Below are 6,153 nucleotides of genomic sequence, written 5' to 3'. Positions count from 1 at the left end.
CCTGGAAAACTCCGCTACTTTGATTATACCGGCCACGCCCTCCTGGTACTCACATCCGAGTCACATCAAGCCAAGTTTGACATGAGGCAGCTCACATGGGAAATAAAGAGCGTGGAGGACACTTTGTCCACAGGCAGCGCGTCCTCTTTGGTTCCCCTGTCACACGACATCACTGTAACATCAGCGAAGAGGTTTATTAACTCAGCAGGACACAAAGAGTCAATGGAGACAAATCTAGATCTTATATGGCCTTAACAACATCTTTTCTTCTTGGCACATGAGCTGAGAACATCTGAGAACATGGGAGTTTAAAGATGGTAAAATAAACAGATGAGGCTGCTGTTGGAGAGTCAAATATAAGAACACGACTAAAAAAAATAATGATTTATTGTCAGGTTTCATTTTTACCATAGGCAAGTGTTACTATAACACTTCCTGTTAGAAGAAGCTTGTCAGCGGTCGCATTTATAGTGAACTGACTTTATATATTTAAACTTTATGTGATTGTTTAAAATGTAACATCTCCTTTCTTTAAAAACCCGTTAAACAACAATAACAGTTTATAGGCCTGATGTTTCCATAACTCTTATTTCTGGAGACTACAAAATGGGAGCAGTTTGATCTGAAAAAAGTGACTGCAGTAATAATATCTCTTGTTTAAATCAGCAACCTCAGCTCCTGCAGCACCCAAACCTCAGTGAATGAATCCCACTTCTTCTAGGAAACATTGCAGCTAATAGATCTGCAGGACAGTAGGAGCTGATGAAAAGTAAACCTATTTTAATTCAATGTATCCTTTCAAAACAGAACGCATGATAGAAATACTCACAAAATTGTAATGTCTGATTAGAGTATAGATATAGAGTGTTTCAAGTAAAGATTTTGGTAAATGATACATATGAGTGATTATTAAAATGGCGGGTATAGGTATTTGTCTGGAATTGATTCCATCACTGATTGGAAAAAACATAAAGACTCACCCTGCTTGATTTATTGTGAACATGACTTCTTAATGGAGATACAATAAATGCAGCAGCGTGTATGACTGACTCCATCAGATTAAGTGGTGACACTGGATCCCTGTGTCTTCTTTATGAGTCTCATCCCCTTGACTTCAGCTGATGCTCCTTGGCAGTGCAGCACTGAGGCGTTATTGGTTTTGTGAATGAGATAATTGTCAGCACAGGTCAACACTGTTGAGTCATGTTTTTCCCCTGCAGACCGACACTGCCTCCCTCTGGACACAAATGGTATGAGATCACAGTAAGTATTTATACTTTGGCCGCTTTGATATTCAAGACGATATGTGCTCATTTTGTGATTATGGTATTAATTTGGTATTAATACTATTGTATTTTCAAATGCAGTTGGATACAGTAATGCTGACTGTTGAGACTGTTGATCTATAGGTAACTGAACCTTTATGGAAATCTGTACATGAGAACATATTTAGAAATATTTGCCAAAAATGTGCATTTGATTGCCTTCAGTGGTGTCACATACTACCACAGTGTGAATTATATGAATTTGCTGCAGGAATTTGCATGGCACAGAGCAGTGGGCTGATCATTTGAACATGGGGAATAGTTTAATATTGGCAGAGGTTTACACATTGTAAAATATTTCACTGATATTATTATACTCAAATTGAGATTACAGAATAAAACAGAAAACATATTTCATGCTGGAAGTGCAGAATCGAAGAGATAGTGAGATCGTTCTGGGTCAAAATCATGGGGGTCATAGGTTGTTGGTCTGGTTCAGTAGGTTCTGAGGAGCAGACTTCGTCCTGTCAATATGCTCAGTATCTTAAAACCTAGTTTGGATTGAGAAAGCCCTCCAGGACCATGTTTAGAGCTCCTGCATAGATTTCAATCAGTCAGAAGTCTCTTTGCCAGATTTTGATTTTAATGTGGACTGGGTCTGTCACTTTTCCTACTTACCAGCATGTCTTTTAACAGTGCCTTCTGTAACGTCTGTAAAGTATTTACAAAGTTTCATGACATCCAAACTTCCTGGTTGCATCAGAAGCTGACTGAACACCAAGACTTCTCAAAGTGTTCTGTTTATTTTGGTTTCCATCTCTGGTGGTTCCAGTAGTCCAGTTTTTGTGACTTTATTTCTGTAACTTGGTTTAGGGTAGTTCTGGGCTGATCTGTGGTGCTTTGCTTCTTTTTTATTTTAGGCCGGCCCATCAGACCGCTCTTAATCCGGATTTCTTAGTAATAAATGAATGTTATTTTTCTATTTTGGTCTGTGACTTTGTGTTTCTGTGTGGAAAGGTAATGTAACTGTGTATAAAGTCTGTGGATCATAAAACCATAGGTATTACATGAAAAGAAGACTCATCAATATTGATTGCATTGAAGTAATTGGTAAGAGATCATAAGTGCATCAGTTCACTGTTATTTATATAATTTTTTTTTTAACCCTGGCTGTTGCAACATGTTGCTGCAGAGTTTGACTGTTTCAGACTTCCCGCACAGGATCTAATTATCTTTTTCTGTACTGAGGTGGTGGCACAAGTTTCAAAGACTGACATTGGAAATACAAACCATTTCTGCACTGCTGGACGTCAGCTTAAGGTAAGTTAAGAAATATGATCGCTTGTGATTTAGGGGAATTGAGCCTTGAGAGTCTTGGAGAGCATTTTGTAACTCTGTTAAGAAAAGTGCAATACAAATAAAACTAATATTAATAATTATTATTAGCATTAGTGTCAGTCACTGTTCTGTCTTGTCATCAATACAACAGCAGGTGGCAGTATTTAGTTATTACTACAGCAGGCTTTATATGTTGTTTATACAGTATGTCAATGAGTTTTTGTCTTAAAGGTCCAGTGTGTAAGATTTAGGTGAAAGGAATCTATTAGCAGAAATTTAATGTAGAATAATCCTCATGATGTTTTGACTTGTTCATGTCATCTAAATTGTATGAATTGTAGTTTGCTTTACCCCAGAAAAGGCCCTTTGCATGAAGGGGGTCCTCTCTACGGAGGCCGTCATGTTTTTTACATTCGTCCAGACTGGACAAATTAAACACCTTTTGAGTTTTTATGAAATCTGAAATTTATTTTTCATGTTTAGAAGGAGAGGGTGAGGTTAGGGGTGCTTAGCTGCAACATGCAACTTCAACACTAGATATCACAAAATTCATTAAATACATTATAATTTTTCACGATCAGTTGAAATCCATTTCATTTAATGTCCATAAGAAGTTTTGGATTCAGTGAGTGGAAACCATTCCCCGGGTGAGTTGTTTGTCTTGTTGAATGTTTTTGATTATTCAGCTGAACCCAGTGCACATTAAAAATGCCACATACACACATACATGGAGACAGTGATACCACAGGGGCCAAAAAATCTTTCTTATATAAATGCACAAACACTCACAGTAAGGAGTGTTTGTGTGTGTTACAGTCGCTCTCTTCTTGCTGATCGTTGAACACGGCCTTCTGCATTTGCCAGCAGGTGGGTGTAGTGTTCTGCTCTCTCTCTGTCTGCAGTATCAGCTTGATTGTGCTGAATAGTTTTGTGCTGAGAGAGGTGGATGTGTACTCCTCATCAGAAAAGTCATTACAGCGATGCCTGAGCAGAGATGACAGCGCCAGGTCTCTCAACAGGTGGGTAAATGAAAACGGAAAAGAAAAGAAAAACAAATAAGGGGTTAGATTGACCTGGTTAAGAGCCAGTTTGATGTGATTTCTATTATTTTGGGATCTCAGCTTCTATAAAATGATCGCTCCTACAGACATTACCAGGGTTCTTCCAAACAAAACATTTGTTACAAAAGAGTGTAGCATGTGTACGTGCTTTACATTTCAAACTGAACAGATCATTTCCAGTGCATGTTGCAGACACTGCAGCTCTGAGGCCAACCAGTGATTTTTCTTTATTACCCCCACGAGGGACAAGTTTTTAATGGGATGAGGATTGAAATCTCAGTGTATCCTGTCGCACACTGGACTTCCAAATGAACAAGAAAGCCAATACCTACTAATCCCACAAATGTCCATCTGTATGTGGAACGCATATCTTTCAAACCATTCAACTTATCCACTTCAAACTTGGCATTTCGTATTGTTAATGGCCGAGGGAAGTGAAGTGTCAAATTTGGTTTAATCTAGTTATGTGATACATTCAAATTTCATATAAATTGAATAAACAGGAGACCAGTGCTTTGTCAGTAGGAGCAGTGAGCTTTAAAGGTCCAGTCTGTAAGATTTAGGTGAAAGGGATCTATTGGCAGAAATTTGATGAAGAATAATCCTCATGATATTTTCACTAGTTCATTTCATCTAAATTGTATGAATTGTAGTTTTCTTTACCCCAGAAAAGACCCTTTATATTCAAATTCATTACATTTACATCAAGGGGGTCCTCTCTATGGAGGCCGCCATGTTTTTTACATTAGTCCAGACTTGACAAACTAAACACCTTTTGAGTTTTTATGACAACTGAAGGCTACAACAGGTTATTTTTCATGTTTAGAAGGGGAGGGTGAGGTGAAGGGTATTCAGCTGCAACATGCAAATTCAACACTAGATATCACAAAATTCTACACACTGTACCTTTAAGTCTGTGGATTGGGTTATAAATCTCTTCATCTCTGTCCACAGATAAACAGCAATGGTTAACAACTAAAACTGTTGGTCAAAATCACAGCTAAACCTCATTTTGATCATTTGATTTAACACACAAACAACACAGATGCTGATCACTGTCATGGTAACAATATTGGCAATTTGTCTTCAAAGTAAAAGACAAACTTTTTTTTATTGCTGCAATGCTTTAGGCTGAGTGGAACTACACTTGATTTTGAAAAGCTGTGAACTTGGCTCTAAAGATCGTGTCAATTATATATAAGCCACAAATGTGGAGAATGATAAAGCAGTTTCAGTTTAACTTTATGAAAACCATTGACTTTAAAATAGTCACTGTAGACAAATGTTGTTTTTCAAAGTTTTTCACTCTGCACCATAGACTGTTGATAAAAAATCTCTGCCCACAGTGTCTAAGCACACAGACAATAAAATAGTGACAGTATAGACAGTCTGAGGAGGACTCGCTAATGACAATGGCTTAATTCTGAAGTAGACTCCAGGGCATTAACACAGGATAAGAGAACAGAACATTCCAAATAGGCAGGTTCGGAACGGGCACTGCACAAGTAAATTTTAACTTTCCTCAAACCCATGGACACATGGGGGGGAGGAGGGGGGGGGGGGCACACACACACACCCACAAACGAACACACGCACACCCACAAACGAACACACACACACCCACACCACTGAAAGTGATTCAGCTTCCTGCTCAAGGATGTTGTGATAAAACCAGAAAGAATAACATTTACCTTTCTGCGTTCAGAAGGAAACCAGGCGGAACAGAGCAATAAAACATTTCAGCAGCGTAATACTTGCAGTAATAAACAGATAACTCACCACAGGCAGTCACTTAACCTGCAGGGTATTAATATTTCTGACATCTGTGGTGATAACTCGTGTCGGATGCATGTGTGGGATTTGCACAAATTGTCATAATTCCTCTTTCCAAGATTTGTTGCAAGTCTCTGCTGTGTTTGTTGTGTTTGTAGACACACGCATCCTCAGGGACTTGCTGCAGACTCAGAGAGGTATCCAGGCCAAATTACGCCACCGAGCGACATAATGCTTTTGGTAACCTACTTAGACAATAGAGGGAGTCTCCAGATGATACCAGGTGACCAAGTGCAGTGCATCTCTGTTCCTTGTGTCCTACACACGCTCTTTTAAAACGCAGCCGTTTCCTGTGATGGATACGTTTTCAAACCCTGGAACATGTTCTGAATCTTTCCTCTTGGCCCTACAGTAAAGCTAATCGACAGAGATCTTGCATCATGCTTCTCTTCTAATCCTTTCTTCAGACTCCAACCTGCAGTCCAAGTTATTTTGCTGAGTTGCTGGCACATTACCGTACCAAGCCCTGTCAGAGCTAATGACAAGAAGAGCCACTCTACAGGCACCCGCAGCATACTGATGTACATTCAGAGAGGCTGTGAGGAACAGACAGTCTGCCTTGTAACATTTTTGCCTCGACTCAAAGCAGCAAATCAATCACGCCTGCATCCTACATCATTAAGCCCCTGTGGGATATTGATCAGGACGTTTGGCCT

The sequence above is a fragment of the Paralichthys olivaceus genome, chromosome 5 (assembly GCF_024713975.1).
Source record: "Paralichthys olivaceus isolate ysfri-2021 chromosome 5, ASM2471397v2, whole genome shotgun sequence".
Classification (NCBI taxonomy): Eukaryota; Metazoa; Chordata; class Actinopteri; order Pleuronectiformes; family Paralichthyidae; genus Paralichthys; species Paralichthys olivaceus.
Note: the sequence above shows the minus strand (reverse complement) of the source record.